A 23,603-nucleotide genomic window follows, 5' to 3' on the forward strand; every position below is an offset into this window, starting at 1 on the left:
AGTCGCACTCCTGAGACTTGAGCATATAATCTTGGCTAACACTCAACTGCAGCATTTGGGGAATTTTGCAGTGTTGAAACTGTTGACTTTCGGATGAAATGTTAAATTGAAGCTCCGTCTGCGCACACGGGTGGTTGAGAGAGGTCCCAGAGCATTACTCGAAAAAAAATAGGAGAGTTGCCCCCATGTCAATATTCTGAAAAATGTTCGGAAATACTCCCTGAAACGCGATGTGTTTGTGTGTGTCTGTGGAGGTGGATTTGAAGCCCAGATTCTCACATAGACAGAATCCACTCGCTGACGGCACCAGGATGGCCGAGTGGTTAAGGCGTTGGGCTTACGATCCAATGGGTTTATACCCGCGAGTGTTCGAACCCCACTCCTGGTAATTACTTAATTAAACAGTGATTTCGCCCATTCTGCTCAGTGATAACTGATTTTCATCTGTTGCATTTGCATTTTTCTGCAGCTCGGTGACAATCTGAGCAGATAATGAAATGAAATTGTGAAATGTATCTGCATCGCTCAGTCTCTGCCTCTCGCTCTGTCTTTAGAGAGCTGTATATGTATTTGTGTGTTTGAGTCTTTGTCTCTCTCATTCTGCCTCTCTCTGATTCACTCTGTCTGCCCCTGTTTCTCTGTTTGTCTCTGTCTCTCAATCTGTCTCCTTCACACGGTATCCAGTTGTGTTCCAATGGGATTCTGTCATACTCTCTGTCTGACTGTCTCGTTCTTTCCCATCATCTCTGTCTTTGCCTGTCTCTGCTCGTCCCTGTCTCTAACCTGATGAGTATTTCCATCATTTTCTGTTTTTGTCTCGATGTCTCTCTCTCTCGATTTATCTTTCTCTCTGTCTGTCTCCGTCTTTCTCTCTCTGCTTGTCACTGTCTTTCTCTCACTCTTTCCATCCCTCTCTTTATAAATCACACAAACACATCTCTGTATATGTATGTGTTTGAGTCTTTGCCTCACTCAATCTGACCCTCCCTCTCAGTCTCAAACTTTCTGTCTCTCTCTGTCTCTACCTCGCTGTCAGTTTCTCCCTGTTTTGCTGTTTGTCTCTGTCTCTCAATGTGCCTGTCTCTTTCTCACGGTGTCCAGTTGTGTTACAATGGGAATCTCTCAGTCTCTGTCTGACTGTCTCACTCTTTCCCATCATCTCTGTCTATCTATGTCTCTGCCTGCCTGTCTCTCTTTGCCTGTCGCTGGTAGTTCCTGTCTCTAACCTGCTAAGAATTTCCAACATTTTCTTTTTATTTCTTTGTCTCTCTGTCTATCTGTCGCTCTCTCTCCATCTGTCTCTCTCCTTGTCACTTTCTTTATGATTGTCTTTCTCTCACTCTTTCCCTCTTTCTCTTTTTAGATCACACACACAGATCTCTTTAGATGTATGTGTTTGAGAGTATTTTTCTCACTATGTCTGCCTCTCGTTTTCAGTCTCAAACTTGCTGTCTCTCGTTGTCTTGATCTCGCTGTCTGTCTCTCCCTGTTTGTCGGTTTGTCTCTGTCTCGCAATGTGTCTGTCGACTTCTCATGGTGTCCAGTTCTATTCACAGCTCGAATATTGCTTTGACAAAACCCATGCGCATCAATTCCTCGTGGGAAAGTGGTGAATATCCCCGCCTATCACACGGCAGACCACGGTTCAATTTACTACGGGGAGGCTGCATTTTACAAAAGGCAGAATTTTGCTTCTGTTTCTTGGTATAGATTCATATTAAAAAGTTCCAGAGCAATATAGAGCAGCAAAAATACAGCCTCTTCCAGATTTTTAGCAAACGGTGACTTTTTCACTATTATGTGGCCGTCTGCTGCACAGAGATGGATGGTTGACTTTTAACTGAGTAACCTTTAAAAAGGCAGCGAGCGAGTAGTGGTGGCCCATTGGTTAAGGCCATAGACTAAAAAAAAATCCGGTTTCCCCGCATAGATTTGAATCCTGCCGACTCCGTTTCTCAGCATATTTCATTCTGATTGACAATTTAACCAGGTCCCTGCAAAACTGATTCTGAGATAGACGGAACAACGTCCCACACCTTTCAATGCCGCCGCTATTTTCTTTCTTTTATTAATCTGCAATATTCACCATGCATACGGATAGAAAATCGCAAAAATCAGCCAAAGTTGCGACAGTGATTCAGCCTGTCTATCCCTCGAGATGTCTAAGGCATCTGTGCATGTCCGTTGGTGCGTGTAAATTTTTGTGTGTGTGTCTCTGTGTCTGTCTATCTGTAAAAATGTCTATGTGTATGTGCAACTGCCTGTGGAAATCATCACCATGAATTTGGTATGTCCTGGAACTTAAAAAAAAGACTTGGGAAAGTAATATGGCTGTGAACATTTGTCTCAGCTTTGGTTCAGTGGCAGCATTCTTGACTGAATCAGGAGTTTGTGTGTTCAAGTCGCACTCCTGAGACTTGAGCATATGATCTTGGCTAACACTCAACTGCAGCATTTGGGGAATTTTGCAGTGTTGAAACTGTTGACTTTCGGATGAAATGTGAAATTGAAACTCCGTCTGCGCACTCGGGTGGTTGTTGGAGGTCCCAGAGCATTATTCGAAAAAGAATAGGAGAGTTGCCCCCGTGTCAATATTCCGAAAAATGTTCGTAAATGCTCCCTGAAACCCGATGTGTTTGTGTGTGTCTGTGGAGGTGGAGTTGAAGCCCAGATTCTCACATAGACAGAATCCAATTGCTGACGGCACCAGGATGGCCGAGTGGTTAAGGCGTTGGGCTTAAGATCCAATAGGTTTAAACCAGCGTGGGTTCGAACCCCACTCCTGGTAATTACTTAATTAAACAGTGATTTTTCCCATTCTGCTCAGTGATAACTGATTTTCATCTGTTGCATTTGCATTTTTCTGCAGCTCGGTGACAATCTGAACAGATAATGAAATGATATTGTGAAATGTATCTGTATCGCTCAGTCTCTGCCTCTCGCTCTGTCTTTAGAGAGCTGTGTATGTATTTGTGTGTTTGAGTCTTTGTCTCTCTCAGTCTGCCTCTCTCTGATTCACTCTGTCTGTACCTGTTTCTCTGTTTGTCTCTGTCTCTCAATCTGTCTCCTTCACACGGCATCCAGTTCTGTTCCAATGGGATTCTGTCATAAATGGTGCAATTTGCAGGTGAACACAAAGCTGTGAGGGGCAGGGTCCGCTGATCAATCTGTTCCAGCATTAATAGCAGTATAGAGTACAACAAGCAAGTTCTGGTCAACCTTTATCACTCACTAGTTAGACTCAGATATTGAGGGTTGGCCACAATTCTGGGACATCAATAATAACTTTCAAAACCAGCAATGGTCAAAGGGAACATTTTCTGGTGTTTTGGGGCAGGTGCAGGGAGTGGGTCTTTCAGTGAGTCGGACAGGCTCGATGGGCCGAATGGCCTCATTCTGTGCCGTATGATTCCCTGAAATGGTGAGAGTCAGCGAGTGAGTGGTCAGGGAGAGCCCATCACCAAAACAGGGAGATATTACAGATATATTGGGAGGGTCAGAGTGTATAAAGAGCATAGACACCCAGAGTCAGCACCTTCAGGGGAGGGGAACCAGTGAGTGTAGAACTGAACCCAGCCAGAGTCAGTACCTTCAGGGGAGGGGAACCAGTGAGTGTAGAACTGAACCCAGCCAGAGTCAGTACGTTCAGGGGAGGGGAACCAGTGAGTGTGGAACTGAACCCAGCCAGAGTCAGTACCTTCAGGGGAGGGGAACCAGTGAGTGTAGAACTGAACCCAACCAGAGTCAGTACCTTCAGGGGAGGGGAACCAGTGAGTGTAGAACTGAACCCAGCCAGAGTCAGTACATTCAGGGGAGGGGAACCAGTGAGTGTAGAACTGAACCCAGCCAGAGTCAGTACCTTCAGGGGAGGGGAACCAGTGAGTGTAGAACTGAACCCAGCCAGAGTCAGTACCTTCAGGGCAGGGGAACCAGTGAGTGTAGAACTGAACCCAGCCAGAGTCAGTACCTTCAGGGGAGGGGAACCAGTGAGTGTAGAACTGAACACAGCCAGAGTCAGCACCTTCAGGGGAGGGGGACCAGTGAGTGTAGAACTGAACCCAGCCAGAGTCAGTACCTTCAGGGGAGGGGAACCAGTGAGTGTAGAACTGAACCCAGCCAGAGTCAGTACCTTCAGGGGAGGGGAGACAGTGAGTGTAGAACTGAACCCAGCCACAGTCAGTACCTTCAGGGGAGGGGAACCAGTGAGTGTAGAACTGAACACAGCCAGAGTCAGCACCTTCAGGGGAGGGGGACCAGTGAGTGTAGAACTGAACCCAGCCAGAGTCAGTACCTTCAGGGGAGGGGAACCAGTGAGTGTAGAACTGAACCCAGCCAGAGTCAGTACCTTCAGGGGAGAGGAACCAGTGAGTGTAGAACTGAACCCAGCCAGAGTCAGTACCTTCAGGGGAGGGGGACCAGTGAGTGTAGAACTGAACCCAGCCAGAGTCAGTACCTTCAGGGGAGGGGAACCAGTGAGTGTAGAACTGAACCCAGCCGGAGTCAGCACCTTCATGGGAGAGGAACCAGTGAGTGAAGAACTGAACAAAGCCAGAGTCAGTGCTTTCAGGGAGGAGGCACAGAGGTTTCGGGAGGGAATTCCAGAGCTTGGAGTCTCGGCAACAGAAGACGACGCCACCAAAGGTGGTTAGATTATAATCAGGGATGCTCAGAAGGGCAGAATTAGAGGAGAGCAGACATCTCTGGAGGTTGTGGGGCTGGAGGAGATTACAGAGATAGGGAGGGGCGAGACCAAGAAGGGTTTTTAAACAAGGATGAGAATTTTGAAATGGAAGCGTTGCTTAACCGGGAGCCAATGTCGGTCAGTGAGCACAGGGGGTGATGGGTGAACGAGACTTGATGCGAGTTAGGACACGGGCAGCCGAGTTTTGGATGAGGTGAAGATTACGTTGGGTAGAATATGGGAGGCCAGCCAGGAGTGTGTTGGAATAGTCAAGTCTAGAGGTAACCGAGGAATGGACGAGGGTTTCAGCAGAGGGTGAGCTGAGGCAGGGATGGAGACGGCCGATATTACGGAGGTGGAAATAGGCGGTCTTGGGTTTCTGGGGATATGTGATCTTAGCATTCTGGACAAGATCATCCGCCATTTTCATGGAATGAAAGCGCAGGAGGCCATTCGGCCCATCGTGTCTGTGCTGGTTCGATGGTAGAGCTATCCAGTTAGTTCCACTCCCCTGCTCTTTCCCCATAGCTCTGCAAATATTGTATCCAATTCACTTTTGAAAGCCACTATTGAATCTGCTTCCACCACCCTATCAGGCAGTGCATTCCAGATTGCAACAACTCGCTGCTTATACAATGGTTCCTCATGTCGCCTCTGCTTCATTTGCCAATTACCTGAATTCTGTGTCCTCTGGTTACCGACCCTTCTGCCACTGGAAAGTGTTTCTCCTTATTTAGTCTATTAAAACCATTTATGATTTTGAATACTTTATCAAATCTCCTCTTACCCTTTTCTGCTCCAAGGTGAATTACCGCAGCTTCTCCAGTATCTCCACATAACTGAAGTCCCTCCTCCTTCGTACAATTCTGGTAAATCTCTTCTGGTCCCTCTCTAAGGTGCAGATACCCTTCTGAAAGTGTGGTGCCCAGAATTGAGCACAATGTGTCAACTGAGGCCTAACCAGTGTTTATAAAGGTTGAGCACAACTAAACATCAAATGCTGCTATTTGTGTGATGGGGTTTAGACGGGCGAGGTTTAACCAGTCAGTTGGATGTGAGCTGAAACATAGCACTTGGAGCGGAGAGCCAGGGACACGCTGTGTAACCGGGCAGAGACGCTCTGCACTGCCCACACATCACTTGTTTCCCACTTGGCCCAGAAGGATGTATTCACAGAAACATAGAAACATAGAAAATAGTTGCAGGAGTAGGCCATTCGGCCCTTCTAGCCTGCACCGCCATTCAATGAGTTCATGGCTGAACATTCAACTTCAGTACCCCATTCCTGCTTTCTCGCCATACCCCTTGATCCCCCTAGTAGTAAGGACCTCATCTAACTCCTTTTTGAATATATTTAGTGAATTGGCCTCAGCAACTTTCTGTGGTAGAGAATTCCACAGGTTCACCACTCTCTGGGTGAAGAAGTTCCTCCGCATCTCGGTCCTAAATGGCTTACCCCTTATCCTTAGACTGTGACCTCTGGTTCTGCACTTCCCCAACATTGGGAACATTCTTCCTCCATCTAACCTGTCTAACCCCGTCAGAATTTTAAATGTTTCTATGAGGTCCCCTCTCATTTTTCTGAACTCCAGTGAATACAAGCCCAGTTGATCCAGTCTTTCTTGATAGGTCAGTCCCGCCATCCCGGGAATCAGTCTGGTGAATCTTCGCTGCACTCCCTCAATAACAAGAATGTCCTTCCTCAGGTTAGGAGACTAAAACTGTACACAATACTCCAGGTGTGGCCTCACCAATGCCCTGTACAACTGTAGCAACACCTCCCTGCCCCTGGACTCAAATCCACTTGCTATGATGGCCAACATGCCATTTGCTTTCTTAACCGCCTGCTGCACCTGCATGACAACCTTCAATGACTGATGTACCATGACACCCAGGTCTTTGCACCTCCCCTTTTCCTAATCTGTCACCATCCAGATAATAGTCTGTCTCTCTGTTTTTACCACCAAAGTGGATAACCTCACATTTATCCACATTATACCTCATCTGCCATGCATTTGCCCACTCACCTAACCTATCCAAGTCGCTCTGCAGCCTCACAGCATCCTCTTCGCAGCTCACACTGCCACCCAACTTAGTGTCATCCACAAATTTGGAGATACTACATTTAATCCCCTCATCTAAATCATTAATGTACAGTGTAAACAGCTAGGGCCCCAGCACAGAACCTTGCGGTACCCCACTAGTCACTGCCTGCCATTCTGAAAAGTACCCATTTACTCCTACTCTTTACTTCCTGTCTGACAACCAGTTCTCAATCCATGTCAGTACACTACACCCAATCCCATTTGCTCCAACTTTGCACATCAATCTCTTGTGTGGGACCTTGTCGAACGCCTTCTGAAAGTCCAAATATACCACATCAACTGGTTCTCCCTTGTCCACTCTACTGGAAACATCCTCAAAAAATTCCAGAAGATTTGTCAAGCATGATTTCCCTTTCACAAATCCATGCTGACTTGGACCTATCATGTCACCTCTTTCCAAATGCACTTCTATGACATCCTTAATAATTGATTCCATGCAACAATTCATTTGATTTCACTTGAAATAGTTTTGTTCATAAATTTAATCATGCTTCTCTAATTTTATTTCTTAACTCAGATTCACGGACCCATTTTATTTCTTCCTCTGAGCCTCTCAACTTCATCTGGCAGCGTAATGTTGGCGAGTGGTGATTGATTGCCCTGGGAACCAACAGGAAGAGAGGTCAGAGGCCGGAGGGCCCAGGGAGCAGCGTGTTCTGAAACCAATCGCGGTGCTTGAGGGGTGGATCCTGAGTCGGCCTGTCAGGTGAGTCTGTGTGAACCCCTGTTAAACAATATATCTTTTAAAGTTAAATCGAGATTTCTTTTGTCAGCAAAACAGTTTAACATTTGTCAGTATTTTGTTTCCCTGGAGTTCCTATTATGAGTTTCAGACACTTCCGTGCCAAGTGGACCAGGTGTTTAAAGGTCATTCATTTCCCTCATGTCGCTGTTAGTTAAAGATACAGAGATTGATTTCCCTTCATTATGCTTCTATTGTAAGTAAACAAAAATCCTTTCTGTTAGCAGTGAGTCACATTCTGCACTGGGAGAGACGGCTGGTGGCTTCAGGCTTTAAAATTCTCATCCTCTTGTTCAAATCCCTCCAAGGCCTCGCCCCTCCCTATCTCTGTAACCTCCTCCAGCCCGCCAATCCTCTTAATAAGGAGAAACAATTTTCAGTGTCAGAAAGTTCAGTAACCAGAGGTTCAGATTTAATGTGATTGGCAAATGAACCAGAGGCTACATGAGGGGACGAATGAAGCAGCGAGATGTTCTGGCCTGGAACACACTGCCTGTTCGGGTTGTGGATGCAGATTCACTTGTAACTTTCGAAAGAGATAAACATGAGTTGAAAAAATTTTCTGCGTTATGGGGCAAGAGTAGGACAGGCGTTCCCTGAGTGCATCTCGCTCGCTAACCGGTTTTCAGTTCTGGATACTGATGAGGGCGATGGTTTCTCTGGGGAGTGCAGCCAGAGCCATGTCCACGACACCGTGGGTGGCTCAGCTGCACAGGGCGGGGAGGAAGAAGAGTGGAAGAGCAATAGTGGGAGTGGATTTGATAGTTCGGGGAACAAACAAGCGCTTCTGCAGGCACAGACATGATTCCAGGATGGTATGTTGCCTCCCTGGTGCCAGGGTCAAGGATGTCAGTGAGCGGCTGCAGGACATTGTTGAGGGGGGAGGATGAACATCCAGAGGTTGTGGTCCATATCGGGACCAATGACACAGGTAGAAAGAGGGATGAGATCCTGCAGGCAGATTTTAGGGAGCTAGGAAAGAGTTTAAAAAACAGGACCTCAAAGGTAGTAATGTCCGGATTACTCCCGGTGCCACGTGCTAGTGAGTACAGAAATAAGTGGATCGAACAGATGAATGCATGGCTGGAGTTTGGTGCAGAGGGGAGGGCTTTAGATTCCTGAGGCATTGGGAGTGTTTCTGGGGGAGGTGGGACCAGTACAAGCCGGACAGGTTGCACCTCAACAGGACCGGACAATGCCCTCACTGCGGGTTTTGCTAGTGTTTGGAAGGCAGAGGAAACAAAGGCTATAAAATAGACAATAAGGGAGTTTGGCAGCGCTAAATGCCAGTGCCAGTGTGTTTCAATGAGATCACCTCGCATTCGTCTAAACTCCAGAGAGTATAGGCCCATTCTCCACAAACTCTCATCATTAGACAGTCCTCCCATCACAGGAATCAATCTAGAAATACTTCAATGCCAATGCAAGGAGTCTAGGGATTAAGGCAGATAAGCTGAGGACACAGACAGACATGTGGGGATATGATATTGTAACTATTGGTGAAACACGGCTAAAAGAACTGCAGGAATGGCAGCTCAACATTTCTGGTTACAGGGTTTTAAGAGGAGATAGAGAAAGGGATAAGAAAAGGCGGGCGCGTCGCAGTGTTGATTAAAGAAACAATTCCAGCTGTGGGGAGGGATGATATGTTCGAAGGATCATCAAATGAGGCCACATGGGAGAAGTGAAGAACAAAAAAGGGGCAATCACACTGCTGGGGATGTACTATAGACCCCCAAACAGTCAGAGGGAGATAGAAGAGCAAATATGTCGGCACATTTCTGATGCATGCAAAAATAATAGGGCAGTAATAGTCGGGGATTTCAACTACCCAAATATTAATTGGGATAGAATTAGTGTGAAAGATATAGAATGAGCAGAATTCTTAAAATGCATTCAGGAGAACTTTTTTAGCCATTACGTAGCAAGCCCAACAAGCGAGGGGGTGGTTCTGGACTTGGGTTTAATGAATGAAGCTTGGGCAGATAGAAGGGGTATCAGTGGGAGAGCATTTTGGTGCTGGTGATCATAATTCAGTTAGATTTAGGATAGTTATGGAAAAGGACAAAGATTGACCAGGAATAAAAGTTCTCAATTGGGGTAAAGCTAATGTTACTAAGCAGAGATGTGATTTAACCAAAGTGGACTGGAAACAGCTACTTGAAGGTAAATTAGTGTCAGAGCAATGGGAGGCATTCAAGGAGGAGATAGTGAGGGTTCAGAGCAAGTATGTTCCCTTAAGATAAAGGGTGGGACTAATAAATCTAGAGCCCCTTAGATGTCAATATTAGAATATCAGAGATAGGAGCAGGAGTAGGTCATACGCCCCCTCGAGCCTGCTCCGCCATTCAATAAGATCATCGCCCTCAACTCCACTTTCCCACCTGATCTCCATATCCCTTGATTCCCCGAGAGTCCAAAAATCTATCTATCTCAGCCTTGAATAGACTGAGCATTCACAGCCCTCTGGGGCAGAGAATTCCAAAGATTCACAACCCTCTGAGTGAAGACATTTCTCATCTCTTGTCATAAATGGCCTGCCCCTTATCTTGAGCCCCTGAGTTCTAGTCACTCCAGCCCGGGGGAATCGAGCTCTCAGCATCTACCCTGTCAATACCCTTCAGAATCTTGTATGTTTCAATGAAATCCCCTCTCATTCTTCTAAACTCCAGAGAGTATAGGTCCATTCTACACAATCTCTCATCGTAAGACAGCTCTCTCATCCCAGGAATCAATCTTGTGAATCTCCGTTGCACCATCTCCAAGGCAAGTATATCTTTCCTTAGATAAGGAGACCAAAACTGCCCAGTACTCCAGGTGTGGTCTCACCAAGGCCCTGTACAATTGTAGCAATAGATCCTTACTCTGATACTCCACCCCCTTACTGCTTGCTGTACCTGCATGCTCGCTTTCTGTGTTTCTTGCACAAGGACACCCAAATCTCTCTCAACACCAACATTTAAAGTTTCTCACCATTTAAAAGATATTCTGTTTTTCTATTCTTCCGACCAAAGTGAATAACCTCACATTTCCCGACATTATACTCAATCTGCCACCTTACTGCCCAGTCACATCGTCTATCTATATATCTTTGCACTCTTGTGTTCTGCTCACAGCTTACTGTCTCACCGAGCTTTGTATCGACAGCAAATATTACACTCGGTCCCTTTATCTAGGTCATTAATATAGATTGTAAATAGCTGAGGCCCCAGCACTGATCCTTGCTGCACCCCACTAGTTACAGCCTGCCGGAAGCCCCGCCCCTCACACACTCCAATTAGTTGGAGGACCAACCGCCCATTCGGTCCTTCAGCCCCGCCCCGCTCTTCCTATTGGTGGGAAGCTGCCGTCAATCACCCGGTCAGTGTGAGCTGAGCATGTGCAGGCGGCGGTGGCAGACGCTGACGCAGGAGGTGAGCGAGATCCAGGGAGCGGGTTAAAGAAACGCTGGGGACAACAACACCGAGTGCAGCCCCCGGGCCCAGATATAAACCGGGGAACATTCTCCCCACACCGGGGGGGGATATAAACCGGGGAACATTCTCCCCACACCGGGGGGGGGATATAAACCGGGGAACATTCTCCCCACACCGGGGGGGGGATATAAACCGGGGAACATTCTCCCCACACCGCGGGGGATATAAACCGGGGAACATTCTCCCCACACCGGGGGGGGGGATATAAACCGGGGAACATTCTCCCCACACCGGGGGGGGATATAAACCGGGGAACATTCTCCCCACACCGGGGGAGGGGGATATAAACCGGGGAAAATTCTCCCCGCACCGGGGTGGGATATCAACTTGGGAACATTCTCCCCACACCGGGGTGGGGGATATAAACCGGGGAACATTCTCCCCACACCGGGGTGGGATATAAACCGGGGAACATTCTCCCCACACCGGGGTGGGATATAAACTGGGGAACATTCTCCCCACACCGGGGTGGGTGATATAAACCGGGGAACATTCTCCCCACACCGGGGTGGGATATAAACCGGGGAACATTCTCCCCACACCGGGGTGGGATATAAACTGGGGAACATTCTCCCCACACCGGGGGGGGGATATAAACCGGGGAACATTCTCCCCACACCGGGGGAGGGGGTGGGGGGGGATATAAACCGGGGAACATTCTCCCCACACCGGGGTGGGATATAAACCGGGGAACATTCTCCCCACACCGGGGGGGGGGATATAAACCGGGGAACATTCTCCCCACACCGGGGGGGGGGATATAAACCGTGGAACATTCTCCCCACACCGGGGGGGGGGGATATAAACCGGGGAACAGTCTCCCCACACCGGGGGGGGGATATAAACTGGGGAACATTCTCCCCACACCGGGGGGGGATATAAACCGGGGAACATTCTCCCCACACCGGGGGGGGGGATATAAACCGGAGAACATTCTCCCCACACTGGGGGAGATATAAACTGGTGAACATTCTCCCCACACTGGGGGGGGGATATAAACCGGGGAACATTCTCCCCACACCGGGGGAGATATAAACCGGGGAACAGTCTCCCCACACCGGGGGGGGGATATAAACCGGGGAACATTCTCCCCACACCGGGGGAGATATAAACTGGGGAACATTCTCCCCACACCGGGGGGGATATAAACCGGGGAACATTCTCCCCACACCGGGGGAGGGGGTGGGGGGGATATAAACTGGGGAACATTCTCCCCACACCGGGGGGGGGATATAAACCGGGGAACATTCTCCTCACACTGTGGGGGGGATATAAACCGGGGAACATTCTCCCCACACCGGGGGAGGGGTGGGATATAAACCGGGGAACATTCACCCCACACCAGGGGGGGGGGGGGATATAAACCGGGGAACATTCTCCCGATACCTGGTGGGGGTGGGATATAAACTGGGGAACATTCTCCCCACACCGGGGGGGGGGGATATAAACTGGGGAACATTCTCCCCACACTGCGGGGGGGGATATAAACCAGGGAACATTCTCCCCACACCGGGGGGAGATATAAACCGGGGAACATTCTCCCCACACCGGGGGGGGGGATATAAACCGGGGAACATTCTCCCCCTGCCTGCCGGGTCCTGGGTCCGCTCCAGCCCGAAGGAGCGGTCAGTGCATGCGCTGTGTCTGCGTCAAACTCTCAGGGAGCGTCTGTAAATCAACGAGTAACAGTAATGGACCAGGGAGCGTCTGTAAATGAAGGAGCAATGGTGACTGAGCAGGGAGCGTCTGTAAAGAATTCTAGAATCACAGAATATTGCAGCACAGAAGGGGGCCATTCGGCCCATCGAGTCTGCACCGATACTTTCGGGGAGCAATCCGGTTATCCCGCTTCCCCCGCTCTTTCCCCAAATCCCTGCAATATCATTCTGCTTCAAGTGATTGTCCAAATCACTTTTCAAGGCTACTATTTACTCTCTCTCCACCGCTCCGTCAGGCAGTGCATTCCAAACCCTAACCACTCCTTGTGGGAAAATGGTTTTCCTCATGTGACCTCTGTTTTTGCCAATCGCCTCAAATCTGTGCCCTCTGTTTATCAGTGTTACAAACAGTTCCTCTATTTATTCTATCTCATCTTCATGAATTTTAACACCTCTATCAAATCTCGTCTTAGCCTTCTCTGCTCCAAGGAGAACAATCCCAGCTTCTCCAGTCTCCACATAAATGAAGTTCCTCATCCCTGGCACCATTCCAGTAAATCTCTTCTGTCCCCTCTCCAAAGCCTTTGTGTCCTTCCTGAAGTGTGCCCAGAATTGGACCCAATCTTACAGCTGGGGTCGAGCTAGTGTTTTATATCGCTTTAGCATAATTTCCCGGCTTTAGTACTCTGTGCCTCGATTTATAAAGCCCAGGATCCTTTACGCTTTATTAACAGCTTTGTTAACCTGTCCTGCGACCTTCTAAGATTTATTAAAATCTTTAAATATTTCAAAAAATGTAGCAGAAATGGAGAATGGTCAGGGAGTGTCTGTAAAGGAAGGAGAAATGGTGAGTGGTCAGGGAGCGTCTGTAAAGGAAGGAGAAATGTAGAGTGGTCAGGGAGCGTCTGTCAAGGAAGGAGAAATGGAGAGTGGTCAGGGAGCGTCTGTAAAGGAAGGAGAAATGGAGAGTGGTCAGGGAGCGTCTGTAAAGGAAGGAGAAATGGGGAGTAGTCAGGGAGTGTCTGTATAGGAAGGAGCAATGGAGAGTGGTCAGGGAGCGTCTGTCAAGGAAGGAGAAATGGAGAGTGGTCAGGGAGCGTCTGTAAAGGAAGGAGAAATGGAGAGTGGTCAGGGAGCGTCTGTAAAGGAAGGAGAAATGGAGAGTGGTCAGGGAGCGTCTGTAAAGGAAGGAGAAATGGAGAGTGGTCAGGGAGCGTCTGTAAAGGAAGGAGAAATGGAGAGTGGTCAGGGAGCGTCTGTAAAGGAAGGAGAAATGGAGAGTGGTCAGGGAGCGTCTGTAAAGGAAGGAGAAATGGTGACTGGGCACGAAGGCTCAATTTTAAAATTCTCATCCTTGTTTTCAAATCCCTCCGTGCCCTCGCCCCTCCCTATCTCTGTAACTCCCTCCAGCCCTACAACCCTCCAGGATTTCTGGCCTCCTGCACATTCCTGGTTTTAATCACACCACCATTGCTGGCCATGCTTTCAGCTGCCTAGGCCCTAAGCTCCAAAATTCCCTCCCTCTCCTTTAACACCCTAAGAACGTAAGAAATAGGAGCAGGATTAGGCCATTTGGCCCCTCGAGCCTGCTCCGCCTTTCCATAAGATTTTGGCTGAACTGATCATGGACTCAGCTCCACTTCCCTGCCCGCTCCCCATAACCCTTTACTCCCTTATTGTTCAAAAATCTGTCTATCTCCACCTTAAATATATTCAATGACCCAGCCTCCACAGCTCTCTGGGGCAGAGAATTTCACAGATTTACAACCCTCTGAAAGAAGAAATTTCTCCTCATCTCAGTGCTAATTGGGCGGCCCCTTATTCTAAGACTATGTCCTCCAGTTTTAGTTTCCCCTATGAGTGCAGATATCCTCTCTGAATCCACCTTATCGAGCGCCCTCATTATCTTGTATGTTTCAATAAGATCACCTCTCATTCTTCTGAACTCCAATGAGTATAGGCCCAATCTATTCAACCGATCTTCATAAGACAACCTCCTCATATCTGGAATCAACCGAGTGAACCTTCTCTGACAGCCTCCAATGCAAGGATATCTCTCCTTAAATAAGGAGACTAAAACTGTACGCAGTACTCCAGGTGTGGTCTCGCCAATACCTGTACAGGTGTAGCAGGACTTCTCTGCTTTTATACTCTATTCCCCTAGCAATAAAGGCCAACATTCCATTTGCCTTCCTGATTACTTGCTGTACCAACATACAAACTTTTTGTGTTCCATGCACAAGGACCCCCAGGTCTCTCTGTACTGCAGCACTTTGCAATTTTTCTTCATTTAAATTATAATTTGCTTTTCTATTATTTCAGCCAAAATTGGATAATCTCACAGTTTCCCACATTATACTCCATCTGCCAAATTTTTGCTCACTCACTGAGCCTTTGCAGATTTTTTGTGTCCTCCTCACAATTTGCTTTCCCACCCATCTTTGTATCATCAGCAAACTTGGTTACATTACACTCTGTCCCTTCATCCAAATCATTAATATGGATTGTAAATAGTTGAGGACCCAGCACCGATCCCTGTGGCACCCCACTAGTCACTGTTTGCCAACTGGAAAAAGACCCATTTACCCTGACTGTGTTTTCTGTTAGTTAGCCAATCCTCTATCCATGCTAATATATTACCCCCAGCCCAGTGAGCTTTTATCTTGTGCAGTAACCTCTTATGTGGCACCTTATCGAATGCCTTCTGGAAATCCAAATACACCACATCCACTGGTTCCCCCTTATCCATCCTGCCCGTTACATCCTCAAAGTACTCCAGTGAATTTGTCAAACCTGATTTCCCTTTCATAAAACCATGCTGACTCTGCTTGATTGAATCATGCTTTTCCAAATGTCCCATTACTGCTTCCTTAATAATGGACTCCAGCATTTTCTCAACGACAGATGTTCGGGTAACTGGTCTATAGTTTTCTGCTTTTTGTCTGCCTCCTTTTTTAAATAGGGGCGTTACATTTGTGGTTTTCCAATCTGCTGGGACCGCCCCAGATTCCAGGGAATTTTGCGAGATTACAAACAATGCATCTACTATCTCTGCAGCCATTTCTCTTCAGACCCTGGGATGTAAGGCATCAGGTCCAGGGGACTTGTCCGCCTTTAGTCCCATTATTTTACCTAGTACCACTTCATTACTGATAGTGATTGTATTAAGTTCCTCCCTACCTATAGCCCCTTGATTATCCACTATTGGGATGTTTTTAGTGTCTTCTACCGTGAAGACCGATACAAAATATTTGTTCAACGTCTCTGCCATTTCCCTGTTCTCCATTATTAATTCCCCAGTCTCATCCTCCAGGGGACCAACATTTACTTGAGCCACTCTTTTCCTTTTTAACCCTTTTTAAAATGTGCCACTTTGACCCTCAGTGTCAAATTCTATCTGATAATGCTCCTGTGAAGCACCAGGGGCCATTTTACAGAGTTATATCAAGGCTGAGATAGATACATTTTTGGTGTTTGGGGAATGGAGGGATTTGGAGATCGGGCGGGAAAGTGGAGTTGAGGTTGATGATCAGCCATGATGTTATTGAATGGTGGAGCAGGCTCGAGGGGCCGTATGGCCTACTCCTGCTCATAACTCTTATGTTCTTAAAGGCGCTATATAAATGAAAGTTGTTGTTGTCTATAAAGGAAGGAGAAATGGTGATGGGTCAGGGAGAGCATTTGATTAGGACTGGGAGATATGGCGGATGGACAGCTTATAGTGAGCGATAGAGTGAGGGAAAGGAGAGAGAGAGAGAGAGAGAGAGAGAGAGAGACCATGTACACAAGACATGAACTGTAAAGTTGGGTGGGGAAGAGGAGGTGGGGAAGTGACAGCAGACAAAAGGAGGCACAATGGGAGAAGGTAGAGTAATAAAAGACACATAGAAAATAAAAAGACTTGCATTTATTTCGCACCTTTCACCACCACCAGATGCCCCAAAGTGCTTTACAGTCAATTCAGTTCTTTTTGAAGTGTAGTCACTATCATAATTTAGGAAACGCAGCAAGCAATTTAAAATGTGATAATGACCAGATAATCTGCTTCACTGATAAGGAAAAATATTGGGCAGGACATCGGGGGTAACTCCCCTGTTCTGCTTGAAATAGTGCAATGGGAGCAGACGGGGCCTCGGTTTAACATCTTATCCAAAAGACAGCACCTCCGACAGTACAGCAGTCCCTCAGCACTGCACTGGAGCATCATAGAAACATAGAAACATAGAAAATAGGTGCAGGAGTAGGGCATTCGGCCCTTCTAGCCTGCACCGCCATTCAATGAGTTCATGGCTGAACATTCAACTTCAGTACCCCATTCCTGCTTTCTCGCCATACCCCTTGATCCCCCTAGTAGTAAGGACCTCATCTAACTCCTTTTTGAATATATTTAGTGAATTGGCCTCAACAACTTTCTGTGGTAGAGAATTCCACAGGTTCACCACCCTCTGGGTGAAGAAGTTCCTCCGCAACTCGGTCCTAAATGGCTTACCCCTTATCCTTAGACTGTGAGCTCTGGTTCTGGACTTCCCCAACATTGGGAACATTCTTCCTCCATCTAACCTGTCTAACCCCGTCAGAATTTTATATGTTTCTATGAGGTCCCCTCTCATTCTTCTGAACTCCAGTGAATACAAGCCCAGTTGATCCAGTCTTTCTTGATAGGTCAGTCCCGCCATCCCGGGAATCAGTCTGGTGAACCTTCGCTGCACTCCCTCAATAGCAAGAATGTCCTTCCTCAGGTTAGGAGACCAAAACTGTACACAATACTCCAGGTGTGGCCTCACCAATGCCCTGTACAACTGTAGCAACACCTCCCTGCCCCTGTACTCAAATCCCCTTGCTATGAAGGCCAACATGTCATTTGCTTTCTTAACCGCCTGCTGCGCCTGCATGCCAACCTTCAATGACTGATGTACCATGACACCCAGGTCTCTTTGCACCTCCCCTTTTCCTAATCTGTCACCATTCAGATAATAGTCTGTCTCTCTGTTTTTACCACCAAAGTGGATAACCTCACATTTATCCACATTATACTTCATCTGTCATGCATTTGCCCACTCACCTTACCTATCCAAGTCGCTCTGCAGCCTCACAGCATCCTCCTCGCAGCTCACACTGCCACCCAACTTAGTGTCATCCGCAAATTTGGAGATACTACATTTAATCCCCTCATCTAAATCATTAATGTACAGTGTAAACAGCTGGGGCCCCAGCACAGAACCTTGCGGTACCCCGCTAGTCACTGCCTGCCATTCTGAAAAGTACCCATTTACTCCTACTCTTTGCTTCCTGTCTGACAACCAGTTCTCAATCCATGTCAGTACACTACCCCCAATCCCATGTGCTCTAACTTTGCACACCAATCTCTTGTGTGGGACCTTGTCGAACGCCTTCTGAAAGTCCAAATATCCCACATCAACTGGTTCTCCCTTATCCACTCTACTGGAAACATCCTCAAAAAATTCCAGAAGATTTGTCAAGCTTGATTTCCCTTTCACAAATCCATGCTGACTTGGACCTATCATGTCACCTCTTTCCAAATGCACTGCTATGACATCCTTAATAATTGATTCCATCATTTTACCCACTACCGATGTCAGGCTGACCGGTCTATAATTCCCTGTTTTCTCTCTCCCTCCTTTTTTAAAAAGTGGGGTTACATTGGCTACCCTCCACTCCATAGGAACTGATCCAGAGTCAATGGAATGTTGGAAAATGACTGTCAACGCATCCACTATTTCCAAGGACACCTCCTTAAGTACTCTGGATGCAGTCCATCAGGCCCTGGGGATTTATCGGCCTTCAATCCCATCAATTTCCCCAACACAATTTCCCGGCTCATAAGGATTTCCCTCAGTTCCTCCTCCTTACTAAACCCCCCGACCCCTTTTATAACCGGAAGGTTGTTCGTGTCCTCCTTCGTGAATACCGAACCAAAGTACTTGTTCAATTGGTCCGCCATTTCTTTGTTCCCCGTTATGACTTCCCCTGATTCTGACTGCAGAGGACCTACATTTGTCTTTACTAACCTTTTTCTCTTTACATATCTATAGAAACTTTTGCAATCCGTCTTAATGTTCCCTGCAAGCGTCTTCTCATACTCCATTTTCCCTGCCCTAATCAAACCCTTTGTCCTCCTCTGCTGAGTTCTAAATTTCTCCCAGTTCGCTGCTATTTCTGACCAATTTGTATGCCACTTCCTTGGCTTTAATACTATCCCTGATTTCCCTTGATAGCCACGGTTGAGCCACCTTCCCTTTTTTATTTTTATGCCAGACAGGAATGTACAATTGTTGTAGTTCATCCATGCGGTCTCTAAATGTCTGCCATTGCCCATCCACAGTCAACCCCTTAAGTATCATTCGCCAATCCATCCCAGCCAATTCACGCCTCATACCTTCAAAGTTAGCCTTCTTTATGTTCTGGACCATGGTCTCTGAATTAACTGTTTCATTCTCCATCCCAATGCAGAATTCCACCATATTATGGTCACTCTTCCCCAAGGGGCCTCGCACAACGAGATTGCTAATTAATCCTCTCTCATTACATAACACCCAGTCTAAGATGGCCTCCCCCCTAGTTGGTTCCTCGACATATTGGTCTAAAAAACCATCCCTTATGCACTCCAGGAAATCCTCCTCCACCGTATTGCTTCCAGTTTGGTTAGCCCAATCTATGTGCATATTAAAGTCACCCATTATAACTGCTGCACCTTTATTGCACGCACCCCTAATTTCATGTTTGATGCCCTCCCCAACATCACTACTACTGTGGATGGATTGGTAGTAATCTACCAAAATTCCCTGGATTCTGGCAAGGTCCCAGTGTTTTGGATAACCTCAAATGCAACACCTCTATTCAACAAGGGAGGGAGGGAGAGAGAAAGCAGGAAACTATAGAGCAGTTAGCCTAACATCTATCATTGTGAAAATGCTGGAGGCCATTATTAAAGAAATAGTAGCAGGACATTTAGAAAATCATAATAGTCAAGCAGAGACGGCATGGTTTGATGAAACGGAAATCACGTTTGACAAACTTGCTCGAGTTCTTTAAGGATGTAACGAACAGGATGGATGAAGAGGAACCAGTAGCAGTTGTGTATTTGGATTTCCAGAAGGCATTTGATAAGGTGCCAGATAAAAGGTTACTGCACAATACAAGAACTCACAGGGTTGGGGGTAATATATTAGCATAGATGTAGGATTGGCTAACTAAGAGAAAACAGAGAGTCGGGATAAATGGGTCATTTTCAGGTTGGCAAACTATAACTAGTGGGGTGCCACAGGGATCAGTGCTGGGGCCTCAACTATTTACAATCCATATTAATGACTTGAATGAAGGGACGGAGTGCACTGCAGCCAAATATGCTGCTGATACAAAGATAGGTGGGAAAGCAAGTTGTGAGGAGGACACAAAGAATCTGCAAAGGGTTATGGACAGGCTCAGTGAGTGGGCAAAAATTTGGAAGATGGAGTATAATGTGAGAAAATGTGAGGTTATGCACTTTGGTTGGAAGAATAAAAAAGCAAATTATTATTTAAATGGAGACTATAAAATGCTGCGGTACAGAGGGATCTGGGGGTCCTTGTGCATGAAACACAAAAAGTTGGCATGCAGGTACAGCAAGTGATCAGGAAGGTAAATGGAATGTTGGCCTTTATTGAAGGGGAATGGAGTATAAAAGTAGAGAAGTCTTGCTGCAAATGTACAGGGTGTTCGTGAGACCACACCTGGAGTTCTGCGTACAGTTTTGGTCTCCTTATTTAAGGAGGGATATACTTGCATTGGAAGCAATTCAGAGAAGGCTCACGAGGTTGATTCCTGAGATGAAGGGGTTATCTTGTGAAGTAAGCTTGAGCAGGTTGGGCCTGTACTCATTGCAGTTTCAAAGAATGAGAGGTGATCTTATTGAAACGTGTAAGATTCTGAGGGGGCTTGACAGGGTAGATGCAGAGAGGATGTTTCCCCTCGTGGAGGAATCTAGAACTAGGGTGCATAGTTTCAGAATAAGGGGTCGCCCATTTAAAACGGAGATGCGGAGGAATTTCTTCTGAGGGTCGTGAATCTTTGGAATTCTCTCCCCCAGAGAGCTGTGGAGACTGAGTCAGTCAATATATTTAAAGGGGAGATAGACAGATTTTTGAAATATAGGGGAGTCAAGAGTTATGGGGAGCAGGCAGGAAAGTGGGCTTGAGGTCAAGATCACATCAGCCATGATTTTATTGAATGTCAGAGCAGGCTCGAGGGATCCAATGGCCTACTCCTGCTCCTATTTCTTATTGTTAATCTGTGAACCTTGACCTGAACGTTCCAAAATGTTACTGATTTTGAGGAATAGACAAAATATCTAAGCATTGATAAATGCATCATCTCACATCTCCAACTGAGCTAACCTGCTCTAACTATGTCAGTATTTGTGTCAGCTGTGACTCAGTGGGTAACATACTTGCCTCTGGGTCACAAGGTTGTGGGTTGATGTCGCACTCCAGAGACATGAACACAAAAATCTCGGCTGTTAACAAATATGATGTGATTGGGATTACGGAGACGTGGCTCCAGGATGATCAGGGCTGGGAACTCAACATCCAGGGGTATTCAATATTCAGGAAGGATAGAATAAAAGGAAAAGGAGGTGGGGTAGCATTGCTGGTTAAGGAGGAGATTAAGGCAATAGTTAGGAAGGACATTAGCTTGGATGATGTGGAATCTATATGGGTAGAGCTGCAGAACACCAAGGGGCAAAAAACGTTAGTCGGAGTTGTGTACAGACCTCCAAACAGTAGTAGTGATGTTGGGGAGGGCATCAAACAGGAAATTAGGGGTGCGTGCAATAAAGGTGCAGCAGTTATAATGGGTGACTTTAATATGCACATAGATTGGGCTAACCAAACTGGAAGCAATACGGTGGAGGAGGATTTTCTGGAGTGCATAAGGGATGGTTTTTTAGACCAATATGTCGAGGAACCAACTAGGGGGGAGGCCATCTTAGACTGGGTGTTATGTAATGAGAGAGGATTAATTAGCAATCTCGTTGTGCGAGGCCCCTTGGGGAAGAGTGACCATAATATGGTGGAATTCTGCATTGGGATGGAGAATGAAACAGTTAATTCAGAGACCATGGTCCAGAACTTAAAGAAGGCTAACTTTGAAGGTACGAGGCGTGAATTGGCTGGGATGGATTGGCGAATGATACTTAAGGGGTTGACTGTGGATGGGCAATGGCAGACATTTAGAGACCGCATGGATGAACTACAACAATTGTACATTCCTGTCTGGCATAAAAATAAAAAAGGGAAGGTGGCTCAACCGCGGCTATCAAGGGAAATAAGGGATAGTATTAAAGCCAAGGAAGTGGCATACAAATTGGCCAGAAATAGCAGCGAACCTGGGGACTGGGAGAAATTTAGAACTCAGCAGAGGAGGACAAAGGGTTTGATTAGGGCAGGGAAAATGGAGTATGAGAAGAAGCTTGCAGGGAACATTAAGACGGATTTCAAAAGTTTCTATAGATATGTAAAGAGAAAAAGGTTAGTAAAGACAAATGTAGGTCCTCTGCAGTCAGAATCAGGGGAAATCATAACGGGGAACAAATAAATGGCGGACCAATTGAACAAGTACTTTGGTTCGGTATTCACGAAGGAGGACACGAACAACCTTCCGGTTATAAAAGGGGTCGGGGGGTCTAGTAAGGAGGAGGAACTAAGGGAAATCCTTATGAGCCGGGAAATTGTGTTGGGGAAATTGATGGGATTGAAGGTCGATAAATCCCCAGGGCCTGATGGACTGCATCCCAGAGTACTTAAGGAGGTGGCCTTGGAAATAGTGGATGCGTTGACAGTCATTTTCCAACATTCCATTGACTCTGGATCAGTTCCTATGGAGTGGAGGGTAGCCAATGTAACCCCACTTTTTAAAAAAGGAGGGAGAGAGAAAACAGGGAATTATATCAGCCTGATATCGGTAGTGGGTAAAATTATGTAATCAATTATTAGGGATGTCATAGCAGTGCATTTGGAAAGAGGTGACATGATAGGTCCAAGTCAGCATGGATTTGTGAAAGGGAAATCATGCTTGACAAATCTTCTGGAATTTTTTGAGGATGTTTCCAGTAGAGTGGATAAGGGAGAACCAGTTGATGTGGTATATTTGGACTTTCAGAAGGCGTTCGACAAGGTCCCACACAAGAGATTGATGTGCAAAGTTAGAGCACATGGGATTGGGGGTAGTGTACTGACATGGATTGAGAACTGGTTGTCAGACAGGAAGCAAAGAGTAGGAGTAAATGGGTACTTTTCAGAATGGCAGGCAGTGACTAGTGGGGTACCGCAAGGTTCTGTGCTGGGGCCCCAGCTGTTTACACTGTACATTAATGATTTAGATGAGGGGATTAAATGTAGTATCTCCAAATTTGCGGATGACACTAAGTTGGGTGGCAGTGTGAGCTGCGAGGAGGATGCTGTGAGGCTGCAGAGCGACTTGGATAGGTTAGGTGAGTGGGCAAATGCATGGCAGATGAAGTATAATGTGGATAAATGTGAGGTTATCCACTTTGGTGGTAAAAACAGAGAGACAGACTATTATCTGAATGGTGACAGATTAGGAAAAGGGGAGGTGCAAAGAGACCTGGGTGTCATGGTACATCAGTCATTGAAGGTTGGCATGCAGGTGCAGCAGGCGGTTAAGAAAGCAAATGGCATGTTGGCCTTCATAGCAAGGGGATTTGAGTACAGGGGCAGGGAGGTGTTGCTACAGTTGTACAGGGCACTGGTGAGGCCACTCCTGGAGTATTGTGTACAGTTTTGGTCTCCTAACCTGAGGAAGGACATTCTTGCTATTGAGGGAGTGCAGCGAAGGTTCACCAGACTGATTCCCGGGATGGCGGGACTGACCTATCAAGAAAGACTGGATCAACTGGGCTTGTATTCACTGGAGTTCAGAAGA

General features: G+C 46.8%; 2 non-coding genes across 2 annotated transcripts; both read left to right on the plus strand.

Annotated features, from left to right (window-relative positions):
- The first annotated feature begins 305 nt into the window (after window positions 1–305).
- On the plus strand, window positions 306–388 carry trnav-uac (transfer RNA valine (anticodon UAC)). The gene has a single exon. It is a non-coding gene; the product is annotated as a tRNA-Val (tRNA).
- Window positions 389–2,705: 2,317 nt separating this feature from the next.
- trnal-uaa (transfer RNA leucine (anticodon UAA)) lies at window positions 2,706–2,788 on the plus strand. The gene has a single exon. It is a non-coding gene; the product is annotated as a tRNA-Leu (tRNA).
- Window positions 2,789–23,603: the final 20,815 nt, after the last annotated feature.

This window comes from Pristiophorus japonicus, chromosome 23, assembly GCF_044704955.1.
Source record: "Pristiophorus japonicus isolate sPriJap1 chromosome 23, sPriJap1.hap1, whole genome shotgun sequence".
Taxonomy (NCBI): Eukaryota; Metazoa; Chordata; class Chondrichthyes; family Pristiophoridae; genus Pristiophorus; species Pristiophorus japonicus.